The sequence below is a fragment of the Sinocyclocheilus rhinocerous genome, unplaced genomic scaffold (genome assembly GCF_001515625.1).
Source record: "Sinocyclocheilus rhinocerous isolate Xijiao unplaced genomic scaffold, SAMN03320098_v1.1 scaffold742, whole genome shotgun sequence".
Lineage (NCBI taxonomy): Eukaryota > Metazoa > Chordata > Actinopteri > Cypriniformes > Cyprinidae > Sinocyclocheilus > Sinocyclocheilus rhinocerous.
Genome location: NW_015641116.1, coordinates 63,966 through 77,562, shown reverse-complemented (window position 1 = coordinate 77,562; position 13,597 = coordinate 63,966). Strand labels below are relative to the sequence as shown.

Sequence of the window (13,597 nt, the reverse complement as noted above, 5' to 3'; positions counted from 1 at the left end):
AAAGAAAAGTTCTTATAGCAGTAGATAGATATGATCCCTCAGTTATGAAGGACTCTTTCCATCACTATTGAGAGAACTTAAGCTTCAATTTGTTATTTAAAAAAAAAATCTATTTCAGAATTACGATCTGAGATTCATGTCATATTCTGTTTAACAGATAATTAAACTATATCAGAAGCTAATGGGAGAATCTATTCTGCACTTCCTGGTTGTTGCTGCCTCACCATCTGTTATATGAAAATGAATAAAATATTAGATTAAATAAATGCAATTCAAATAGTTTCTTATTGCTGGCTTAGGCATGTGTGGCCCAAAGAAAATGAAGGAAAAAAATGCATCTGTCTCTGTGTTTACATCTAATTTGCACATTAAATGGGCAAGCAAATGGGAGGCAATGCTAATGAAGCTGTATGACTGTTTCTAAGCTCTGACTAATATTGCCTGTTTGTTAAGGTGGGATTTCGTATTAATGTAACTGAGCGATAATTGTGTTTGTATGATTGGTTGAACAATATGATAATGTTCTCTGTGCCTCATTCACAGTGACACGGACAAATAAAATGATAAAATAAACAGCAATGTTTTCTTTATTTTAAGTATTTGGTAACAGCAGTGTGATATAACAGAATTGTTATATTATGTTATTAAGCTTGAAATGGCAAAGAATATGATAGTCAAAAAACTTTAATACAATTTAGAGTACTGCTCTATTACGTAAACATAATGTTTTGTTCTATTCATGTGATCTCACAAAAATTAAATGGGTTTAGTCTGAGATGTGGACTGGCTTTGAGCAAGTAAATAAAAGTGGCGAAAAGCCCAAAAATAAAATTTGAAGAAAGCAAATGTACTTTGTGAACTTGACTGCCCACACCCTAATTAAACATTAGAAATTCTTGAAATGATGCAGGCAGGGACGTGGATCTAAGTGCAGGAATTTATTGATAGAAACAAAACTGCAAACACAGACACTGGGGGCACGAGGAACAGGAGCATAACATCAAACAACTGATGAAACACAAGGGCTATATAAGCAGAGTATGAACTAATGAGTAACCATGTAAACTGACAAGGAGATGGGTGTGATCAAATGAGTGTCCATGGCAACAAACAAGGGAATAGAGCAGCGGGGAAGCATGAGGTGAACAAAGCAACAATGAAGAGTCCATAACCACAGACACGGGAAACACAGGCAAGGATTGTGACAATTCTGTTCCTCATTACTGTGGTCAGCTCTGACTGTCGCATCTAAATTCTGTTCTGTGAGAATCTAGACATGTAACTGTGCTGGCAGAAAATCAGCATAGAGTCTGATTTCATCCACTGTGTCTCTATCATGTTGTTTAACTCAAGCAGGTCTCATGAGAATCTGGGTGGATTCTAAATAAATACAGGCTCCGTATTACTGGGATTTTAGAGCACTTCTAAACCACATATCTTTGTTCTAACTCTGAGTAGGCTGTAGCGAGGCCTGCTCCCTGTGTTTTAATGGGTTATGACAGGCCAGTCTGCTGTGGATTACAGGCTGTTCTTTATTTTGTGAGACTAAGAATCGTTCGCTGTTGTGCTCTGAGCTTTGAAAGCAAAGGATGCATCTTCATTACACTCAAAAATTGATTTTTGCTGCATGTTCAGTGTAGTTAATTAAAATGAGCAAATGTAACACAATTCTTGAACATTTTTTACCGTTTAAATTAAAGCGTGCAATCAACTATATTTGTAAAATGGAAATTTACTTAATCCATTTGTATTGGGACTACATTAATTATTTTCTTTTTTGTTGGCCATAACTGCATATACAAAATCCCGACAGACATGTTGGAAAGCATTTTTTTTTTAAAATATATATTTATACATGCATACACAGAAGCACAGGGAGTGCATATATACAATTTGTGGTATTGTGTACTTGTGCAGGTGAAGTGTTTTGAACCTTTGCATTGTATTTTGCATCTTTATAATTAAAGATGCAAAACTACATTTTAATTTTGTAAATATTTTTGAATCTTGATAATTAATGCATAATTTAAAAAGTACTGGACAAAGTACAGGACAAAAAAAATGGTTGAAAATGTTTCATTTAATTGCATGGAAAAGTTTTCTTATTATTAAGTTCATTGAATGAGTTTATTTCTTGAGACTAAGATGTTTCAAAAATGGGCCTATTTTGAATTTCAAAGAGACAAATCTCTTGTGAACCTGACACATTTAAGTAGATATTTTCTTTCGGAGTAATTGTGAGATTACGATTTCTTTGAGCACTGAACATTTAAGCCTTCAAAAAGTATTGTAAACAAACAACTGGAACATGCAACTACAGAGAAAAGAGAAGTCATTAAAGCACATGTTGCTCATGTTGGTCAGCTGCCAGAACTGATCCTCTCTAAACCTAGCAGTGCTCGAGTAACTTGAAATCAATGCAAAATTAAATATACGACTCACGTCTTTTGTGAAGCCAAAAAGTCCTGCATACATATTACTGCAAGGAAATTTTTTCCCTTTGCTTTTTGTGAGTGAAAAGAACAAACTGGGAATTAAATGGAAATTCAATGAATGGAAATGCACAGAAGGACAGAGAAAGATGAAAAGATAGATGAACTGATAGAAATGGAGAACTTTGCTTTGCGTGGGGTGTTTGAAAGGACAAAATGATGAAATTATGCAGTCTATTCTCCTGCACACTGACCACGCTGACAGATGGCAGAAGGCCATGTCAAGAGAACCATTTGCCACGCAAATTAAAATGGAAGTGCAGCTCTGCATCTCAGATGAAAGCACATTTAAACTAGGGCCCATAAATGTCTGGTACTACCCTGAATGGCAGAGAGGAAGGTTGAGTGAAATCCACTAAGTGAATATTGAATTTGAAAGTAAATAAAAAATACTCAATGGACATAGCAAATTTACAAAGCTAAACTAGACTGTCATATGAATATCCTCATCTGCATTTTGCATCCATTGTTCTGGTTTTTAATTCACTGATATAATTTCCTGCCCCGTCCTTTCCACATAGGGATATATTTATACACAGGAAAACCTTCTAGGGGGATTCAGAAAATCCAATTTATGGTAGGTGAGGTCAGTGACATTATTGATATTTGGTTTCATCTTGTGGTTTCAGTTATGGAAACTGATACAGCCTGAGTAGAGTCTCTTGAGCTGTGGCTGTTGAATTCTGCCCTCAGTACATGCTTTTGATTTTCCAGAGAGAAAAACACAAATTCTAGAAATACACATGAGATGAGAGGGTAAGGAAGACCGTGGTTTAATGTCCTCAAACAATCTGAGAATGCCATATAATGATTTTTGTACACGCTCACGCATATAGCACACACATCTGTTGCCCATTTGATCATAATTGTATTGGAGAGCACTTTTTCCCCAGTGCTGATGCCAAATGCCAAAATATATACAATGAAGGATGAAGAGAGGATGATGGGAGAGAGGCAGCACGGCTGAAGAGCAAAATGACAGAGTGAGAGTTTATACTGGCCCATGTGAGTTTGCTCTCTAAATTGCTCTTTTCATTCTAGTTATAGTGGATTTATTAATGTGGCTGTCGCTCATGTGTGTGTTTGGAGCTGTTGTGAGGCTCTGACAACTGTTTGACTTTCTGCAAAATGTTCTTCTGGTCTCGCTCTCTCTCTCTTTCTCTAAAAAAAAACAAAGAATAGGGAAATAAAAAATGTACAAATAAGAATGGATTGTATGATGAACAGGTGTAGAAAAACAATAGTACAGCAATATGTACAATGAGTGGTTCGTGTGTTTACACATGTGTACAAGAGTTTGAGTTCATGTGTCTTAGTGTTTGTGTGTGTGTGTGTGTGTGTGTGTGTGTGTGTGTGTGGTGGTTCATTCTAGTTAATCAGTTCACCCTCTCTCTCCCTCTCTCATATGTACAACTGGAAAGTGAGAAAGAAGACTTTTTATTCACTAGAATGAATCAGTTCAAAAATGATCTTCATTCTGATTAATTCTAGTTTAGGATGATTCACCAATTTAAGTTCCTTTACTTTGTTCTTTCAAAGTAGCAACCCTAACACTTCATGAATGATAAAGCCTTACCCAACTTTTAAACTACTGTTTTGGGCTTGGCCCTCCTTTTAATGTTATCACTGGACAGACACAATTCTGTGGGTTGTATGATGCTGTAAGTCTACGCTGCCCACCATTGTAATGTCTAATTTCTATTTCTCTGATTCACCCACATTCATTCTGCTCTCAAACAGACAGTGCAGGATTTGTGGAAGCAGCTTGTCAGGTTTAATAAATTGGATTGTGTCTTTGGGAGGGATGCAGTCTTTACCCTTCTGAGATGATTTAGACTCCAGACCTCAAAGTAAATATTTCTTTCTCCCTCATGCCTTTGTACCTGTTCAAATATAAAATTACTCTATAAGACTGCCATTAGAGATGGAATCATAACCATGTATTATTATGTCAAGACGAGGAACATAACTGTCAAAGGAATTATCACAACAAGCCTTTGTTTATTGAGAAGAAATATTACTGGTTCTATCATGCTCTTAATCTTTCTTTGCACTTTTGTTTTGATAAAACAACATCTTGAAGGTTCCAGGTCCAATGAAAGTTAAACTCTATAGTATCTGTGGCATAATGTCAATTACCACAGAAATTAATTTTAACTCGCCCCCTCAGTTATATAAAAAAACACCAACAACCCCAGTTACAGTAAGGATGTAAGGATAGTGTAGTCATCAGGTCATTATCGCAAAATAGGGTGATCAGGAGCCTGACGCAGAGCTACTCACAAATAAATAAATGCATGGACATGACATGTTAATTTCACTTGGAAGTAACTTTTACATGATTTTAACTGCTTTTATTCTTAAAACTGATTTTAATCTTAAAGATAACATACAAAACAATCGTCAGCATGATGAACAATGCAACAGTAAAAGTAATACTGATTAAGATGGTGGCAGTTGTGTTTGTATGTAAAAGAAGAGTGAGTCCACAATCACGCGAGACTCGAGAGAGACATGAAAGTAGTGCAGGTTTTACAGTATGTGTCCACTGTACTGAGTCAACCTCTGATCAAACTACTCAAACCTCTGCTTTGGTGTGTGGTTGTTTTTAGTACATGGCCAATATGATCATAATATACACGATTACATTTGGAAAGAAGCAAGTTTTATTTTCAAATGCCCAAAAGTAAAGATATAGTTTCAAGAATTTAATACACTTTTATTGATCTAGTCGGTCTAGTCACAATGTTGCATACACTCTAATTTATATTATATACACACTAAATCCAGCAGAAACTCCAACACAATATAGTCCTGCAGGGATGGTATATTTTTGTAAGCCATCGTGTCATAAGCTTAACGGTGGTGATGTTGTGTGACTGTGATGTAGTTAATTTATAACCTACGTTTAACTTTTTACTTCTGTCGATTGTATTTAGGCTTCAAAATTCATAAAAGTTATATTCATTTGTTAATCACACACTTTTGTTGGTCACAGAGCTTATTTTCTGCAATAATCCTGCAATAATTGTTTTGTTTTTTTTTTTGTCAAGGAACTTCCAGGTTGGGCTACAAAAATATGTCATCCCTTCACCACTCTTCGGCAGATATTGAAACAGTGATTGGCTGCTGCCTGATGTTTTCCACCCTGATGTTTGCACAAAGTTGAGTCTTTCTCAACCTTATATGTTCTAAACCACAATCTGCTGTGAATCGCACAATCCACTGCCTGAGCATGTCGCTCAGGATGAACTGAAAATGCCCGCTCAGATCTGCTCACTCCTGCAATTGGTCGAGTACCATGACAGAATTCTACAAATGACCTTAAACAAATTCCACACTTTTTTATCAGAATCAAGTGTCATGTATTAAGTTGCTCTTTATCTGATGTCTAAAATTTGCATCAAAGTTTCCTATTGCAGTTCTATTTCAGTTTCAGTACTTTTTTTTGCATGTGTGTGCGACTTTGACTGATGCCCCTGTTAGTCCGCTGACCTTCCTCATGACAGCTCTTCTCTGTCTTCCCCCTCAGTCTTACTCTCTCTCTCTCTCTCTCTCTCTCTCTGTATCACAGGGGACCTGTTAACCAGGCCCGGACTGCGTAAAGGCTGATGTTCGCGAGCCACAGCACACAGGCTTTGTTTCATATTAATCGCCTTCTGTGCCTGGGGTGCAGTTATTCTATCCACACAACAGCACCAGGTGCTGTGCTCTACCCAGCCTGACACAACCCCACAGCAAGTTGCCAATCACTGACAAAGATTGAGAGAGAGCGAAAGCGGGAGAGAGAAGGAGCGAGAATGAGTAGATGACAGGCTGATGCACTCCCTTGGCTCATGTAGCAGAGATATGAAGGCTGTCTGTTTCGAATAATAATAGAAATCAGCAGAAGAAGCAAGAGTGTCGGCCCGCTGATAGGGGGTACAGGGAGATGAATGAGAGTTGCCATCGGTGCAGAACATTCATCAGCATTGGTTCAGCCATTTGGGTGTAAAGCAGTTTTCATCGATCTGTTTGGTTTTGTAGGTTTTTAAAAGGGTTTTGGTAGGGAAAAGATGGTTCAGGATCAACATGACAAGGCATTTTCTCTCCAAGAGAAGGGAGAGAAGGGGACAGCTGGTGATTTGTGGATGTGCTGTTGGACTGTTGTCCATGCAGAAGGGGACAGAGACAGCTGGGGGCTAGTAATAATGATCTGCTGTGGTGGAATGATTATTTTGGACAGTGGAGATGGAGCAAAGGGAATGGCACAGCGGTGACGGAACACATGTAGAGAGGCAATTACATTATTTCCAAAACTTTCCTGCAGAAAACAGATTTACCATTCTGCATTTACACTTCCCAAGATTAATGAACTTTAAAAATGCACTGTACAGAAATGACTTGCCATTATCATATTTAAAGCTGAGTATTACAAAAGGATGGATGGAAATTGTACTTCATGTGGAAATATATAAGTGAACTGGTTTTAAATTGAGTTAAACATTAAAGTGTTTTTTAAAAGTCAGATCAGATACTGCAAATGTTCCCTTTTAAAGTGTTTTCAGTTAGAAAAAGTTTTTTAAAAAAGTCTACTGAAGAGGCACCAACTATAGAAAGCTGGAGACTTCTGCACACCTCTTACCATGTGTAATAAATAAAACAAACCGTGGCCAGAACCTGATTTTCTGCTTGTAAAAGAATAATGTGCACCTCTCTGCATGCATGTGAAAGTGTGAATTTGAATCTGTATGTGAATGTTTGTCTCTTTGTGGAGAACAGCAGTTTGCTTTTAATGAGAGAGCGGACGGGAAAGGAAGAGGAAGATTCAGTGCCAGGATCTTGCATGGCAGCCAAAAGGGCTTTACTCTAATTCATTCAGCTACAGGAGTTGCTTTCTTTTTACTACTTCCATCCATCATGCGCACAGATAATAGATGCTCTTATTATCACTGTAAAATGTGCTATCTCGCTACAAGATTACCTCACCGAGACAATGCCAAGATACAATAAATACATAATAAATATCCAGTTTGAGCTCCGTTCTTGAGACAGTTTGCATATCGCTTGGCTGGCTTTAGGTGCACCTCATCCCATAATTTCTGAACAGCACACCAACTGATATGACAACATTAACCATCTGGCAATAAATGAGGAAAGAATTCTCACCTAATTTATCAAGCAGTGGGATCTTTTTCTCCCCATTGATCCACTTCTATTCTTCCTTCATTTGCATTGGAGCTGTTTGCAATGTTTTCTCCCTCAACTCTGAAGTAATTTAGAAGAATTATTCTAGCAATTAATGTGTGCGAAAAACATCCACAATTCTTTTGAATTAACATTAATATATATCCAAAACATCCTATCTCCATGCATAAATACTCAAATTTTGCCAATGGGCACCTGCTTTTCTGAGTTCATGTTTATTGATTATTCTATGGGAAAGGTTTATGGATTCACACTATTCTCAGTGCCTCTAACATTATAAACTCTTCATTCCACAACACAACAGCAGTAAAACATGTTTAGAATGCAATCAACACATTTGCATTACATGCAACTTGCAGCTTTTCATCACACTTGCAAATTCATTTTAATTTAATTTCCATTTAGACAGCATCAGCTCCAAACAGCACTGCTCTCTGTGGACGTTTTATCTGCAGTGAAATTAGGGAAATATTGAAACATAGAGTGTTCTGTGAAGTATCTGGGGACAGATAGTAAGGAGGAAGCTTATGGCAGGTTGCTGGAGACTTATGGTGTAGTATAGAGTTTGTGAAGCTTGATGGAAGAGAAAAACATGTCGAAGTGTTTCAGGTGCGGCAGAATGAGACAAAAGATATCTGTTTGAAACAGGTTTGTTCAGTACTTGAATTTGAGGTAGCAAGCAGGATTTGAATTTGAATGTAAGGAAGCAAAAGTAAAATGAACTGAAGTTCAAAGAGATTCATATGATTGTAATTCTAACTCGAAGAGAAAAGTTTGTCGTCAAAATGTTGAAGCTTTTGGGGAAAAAAAACTTACAGGCAGATAGAATGATATATAGAAGAGTAGATAAATAGAATGCATCTTCCTGTCATTCCAATTCTACTTCCTGTGGGTGTGACCAATTCCATTCAAATTCACAATGATGAATTGAGCTAGTTCTCAGATTTTTGCTCATCCCTGATTTGAGGACCACAAAAAAAAAAAAAAAAAATTAAATAAGACTTCCACAAATTTTTGAACACAATCAAATCTGGCCCAGTGATTTTCCTGTGTGATTTAAGTTTTTTTTTTCTCTTTAATTCCTTTCTTTTTTTTTGTAATTTTTGGTTTGTTTTGGTCTCTTTTGCCTCTGTTCTCCCTCTACAGTTACAGGGTGAAGACAGAAAAAAACTTAAATGAAGATGTCCTGCTGTTGTTGTAGTTTTCAGAGCTGAACAGCTTCTTTTGTTCATAACTATGGATTAAATAAAATTCCTTATAAAAAACACTCCCCTGATGTGCCTGTTTTTTTAATGAGGTCATAAATTGCAAGCTGCTCTGCTTTATGGTGATTATAATTTCAGTTTTGTACGCCTGCGTTCAGATTTTATTTTCTACTTGATAACGTCGAGTACTGAAACAGAAGGCTGCAAATTGTGAGGCTTGCGAAAACATTGGGCTTGGACCAGTAAACAGTACATTAGGACTGCTGTGACTGATGGTATAATTAGCAGTGACATGAAAATTTATGACTGACTGCATCTATAGCACTCCTATAAAAGGTTGTAAAAATTACGACATGCTAAAGGCAATGAAAAGATAAATTTGTTGTGGTAAAAAGGCTATTTTGAGTAGAATACAGAGCTAGAAGAAAGGCTGTGATAATGATTATGTGGAATTGGTTTCAGAGGCTTCAAGACATGATGCGAACAAGATATGATTGTAGGAAGATCCTCAGGGCATTGATTTTTCTTCTTAAACCCGTCTAGGTTTAGTCAGCCATATCAAAAGAGCGCTGGTTCTTCAATCAAAACCTATTTGTTCAATGTTTATGGAAAATGTAAGTGGATTTTTTTTAAACAGTGCTCACCTTACCACAATCGCATCTGCATCCCCACTTCAGTCTGATGTGGAGTGCTAGCAATGTACAGAATGCATTTTATTTAAACAAAACTTCCTTTGTTTTGTACATTAAAAATTCATGTAGAAATATGTGTGTGTGTGAATTCACATACACATCAGGCATACTGTGATGTGCAGAAAAACTGGTTTTAAGTGGATTCAGGAGAGCTGGGCTGGCAGAGCTGTGTGAAATGAGGAGTCAGTGATATTTTTTCCAGACATGTGGTTCAGGCTCTCAGAAGCTGCCATATGGCCACGGTTACACTCATTTATGAAACGTCTCACACTGGATGCTTTTAGACTGCTGCTGTGTCTCCTAAGTGTTTGTCCTCTGCACTCAATTAAACCAGACAGGGCTGTGTATTTGAGTTTGTGCAAGAGATAGAGAGAGAGAGAGAGAGAGAGAGAGAACAGAGAGGTGTGTGGGGTTGTAAAAATGTATTATTATGTAAAAAATGATATATTTACAGCCAATTTCTGTACTATCTCTGAAAATACAAATTTACTGTTAACAGAGTGTGATGACATTTACTGTTTGACTTCTAGGGCATTGCTTTAGTTTGACAACACAGTGAATCATCTTAATATCCATTCATTTGCAACCACCTTAGAGAATTTAGCGAGGAAATTTCAAAGTACGCAGATAAGTCATATTTCTACTTTTGACATCTGTCAATATGACATGAAAATTCACCCTAATTTCTAAATATATTGTACATGTTATTGAACAGTACAACAATGCATATATTTAATTTTTTACTATTTGTCTTCCGGTGAAATGACAGACTTCTTTCTAGTGACCTATGCAGGACTTCTCCAATCCTTAATCTGCTGAAACCTTGCTTCTTACATTTGACTGATGCTCGCATTCAGTTCGGCCTCCATCCACTCAACAACCGATGAACTGAAATACTATTCCGCCCTACATCAAAGAAGTCAGTTGTGAGAGTATAAAACTCTAAACCTTAGAACATAAGCATTATGTGTGTATTTATGATCCAGTGAACTGGAGAAAATAACCTGCATGTCGTCAGGCTTTAAATATAGTTGCACAAATGGTATCTCCACTTTGTCTCTGTGTATGTGAATAAATGCAAGTGCATACGGGTATGAGCCGCTGCTTGTCATCACTTGCCCTCATGTCTGCCTCTTGTCCCCTGCTGTCTCCCTCTGTCAACGTTATCACACACTCTTATCGGTGTGGCGGCACCATTTTTCTGAACAAATACCATCCTTTCTGCTCCTCCCCCATTCATGGTCCTCATTTACTTTTCCTCTGAAATACATTCTAATGCAGTTGGCACCAGGGATGAACAGTTATTAAATTTCAGGTCAATATGATAAGCCAATAATTATTTTCATGTTATTTCACAGTTGATAATGAATAAATAGCCAATATTTAAATTCTTTGCTGTTTTGTAAACTACAAATTAAATACTAAAAATCTGAAATCAATCATCTTAAATTATGCAAGTGAATTTATTATTATAATCTACAGTATAAAACTGGGCACTCGTTTTGAAAATCCACCGACATATTGGTTTAGAACGGTTTTCGCTTGTAAACTGTGCTTGATTTCTCTCTTGATTTAGATGAGATGATTTTTCACTAGAGAAAGCAATATTATGAACTCTGGACCTGAGTAATGTAAAGTTCTAGGATGAGTCTGATATGTGACTAACATTATAAAAGTGTTTGTGGAATTATTTTCTTGATAATGACTCTTTGCCAGGGTGACAAGCCAAGAAATGTAAGTTGACACCCTGACTCTTTTGCTCATTGCTATAATAGTGGTTTATGCCACATACTGGTGCGCAATCCTCCGCTGTCATTCTTCTTTGCTGTGCATCACTTTTCCTGCCTCTGTTACCATGAGAACCAAAGACAGAGCTGAATTTTTTTGCTGTCACCATTCTGAAATCACCCCAAGTGGTCCATATGCATGTTCCATTTCAAACCAGCTGGTGGCAATACATTTTGACATCAAAACTTAATATGACATGAGATTAGAGACTAAATGTTTCATGTGTCTTCTTAATGACTAAGAACTGTGAGTTTCAACATCACCAAAAATCCTTGGTGTTCAGACTTGGTATTTTCTCAAATGTTCATAACTCATTTCTAAAAACACTGATCAGCATTTGTTTTGAGTGATGATGGCGTAACTAGAGCAAAAACTCCATCAGCAATAGCAGACTCACTCGAATGCTCCCACCAAAAATCCATCATTTACACTGCAAGCGAGTGGATCTCTTGGGCCTCATGCACCACCCCAACAGCTCTATTGCAATGTGTGAGACAACACATCCATATTTCAAATTCATATCCACATAATATTTTGTTACCTAGAATGTTTCCACTGATCATTTGCACGCTAATAAAAGCTGTATAATGTCATTTATTGATTCATATTAATTGCTTTTACTAGCAAATTGATTACTTTAGTTGAGATTTTTGTTGACACAACAGTCCATGCATCCCTCTCAAGTAACTCGGGTTTATGTGCCTTGCTCAAGGACAAATTGTGGTAGTCTCGGCCTCAGTCTGACCATTCACTGACCATCTGATGCACATTACACATAAAACTGGAAACTTTTCCAGTCTAGTGAACTCTAATCTGGTATAGGCTGACTTTAGGCAATTTCAAAGAATAAAAGCACACAGGTTTTCTAATCGGTCCCCCTGAAAACAAAGTTGTTTACAGTTGGTATCTGGTTGATACACTACATGCGTTTGCATCAAATATTAAAGTTAATTACAATTATTTTTCCACAGATATATCTCCCAGGGTTATTATAGTTAACTAAACAGAAATAAAAATGTATAAACATATTTAAAAACAAAAATGACAAAAACAACAAAATTACTAAAACTTTAACTAAAGTTAAAATGAACAGAAAATATTAAAAAAAACTAGGCCTATTTCAGAATATTAATACAAACTATAATAGTATCTCACTGCTACGAAAATAACACGTTGAAATGGCCTTTTCTCTATTAAAGATGTCACAGTAGCCTACTGTCTCAACTTTTTATGTATCAATAAATTTAATGAACTAGGGCTAATAAATTTGACCAAACAAGAATATTAGATATAAGGCTCTATATTTTAAAGACAAATCATAAAAAAAATATCAAATGTTTCTTAGTGAAGACAACTTCCTGACGTCAGTGTCCGCTAAACAAAATACACGCATCCTAAACACATACACGTTATTTTAGTGCGCTCTTCTTTGACGCACTACGGTAAAGGGTGGACTTTTGTAGTCTGCTGGAGCTGGAGACAGACAGCTGAGAGTGAAACAGCCGTGTGTGCTTTGGTGCTTGAAATTCAGACGCGCTGCGCGGCGTCTTGTCCCGAAACCCACGACTACAACCAAGAAGAGTCACTTGGATTACTGTCAGCAGGTCTAAAGCCCGAACACATTTTTTTCCAAGAAAACTTGCTGGGGTTTTTTTTTTTTTCTCTGTTGGGACACAGGCAAAAACCTCGCATTTTCACCTTTTAAAAGCAGCAGTCTTCTCGGAAGGGGCCGCACCTTCAGCTGAACATCATCCAGGTAGGTTTATGAAAGTTCATGTGCTGTATCGAGGCCACGACCATTGCTCCAATCACCCTAACAAAATACTATCAGAATGGTGCTGTTTAAATGTGCGATTGTTTTTTTTATCCGCAAATTGTCATTGAATAATGTACATCATTTACTCCTTTGGTCAACTTTTTGCGCAGCAGCATCCCACACGTTATCGTTATTTAAACAGCTGCGTTGTCTGATGTGAGTGTGTGAAGTGAAGGATGTAGTTTAATTGAGAAACGCATCTTCAGGCTCCGTATAGCTAATTAAGGTGGTATTGGGCGCTGTATTGATTCATTCAGTTGCTCATATGACTAGTTCTGGAAGTTTACATGTGATTATATTCAGGTCTTTAAATTAAAATTCTGTGTTTATGTTCTGCATTGACTTTATTATGAATCGTACAATGCACACACACACACACACACACACACACACACACACACACAAATATCAGAAAGT

The 13,597-nt window shown here is 37.0% G+C and overlaps 1 protein-coding gene across 1 annotated transcript in view; it reads left to right on the top strand.

Moving 5' to 3' along the window:
• The first annotated feature begins 12,824 nt into the window (after positions 1-12,824).
• The window catches only part of LOC107754669 (docking protein 4-like), a 38,767-nt gene continuing 37,994 nt past the window's right edge, over positions 12,825-13,597 (top strand). The window contains exon 1 of the mRNA XM_016571211.1: positions 12,825-13,120. The gene's annotated coding sequence lies outside the window, so the exon portion shown is untranslated. The remainder of the gene's footprint in view (positions 13,121-13,597) is intronic.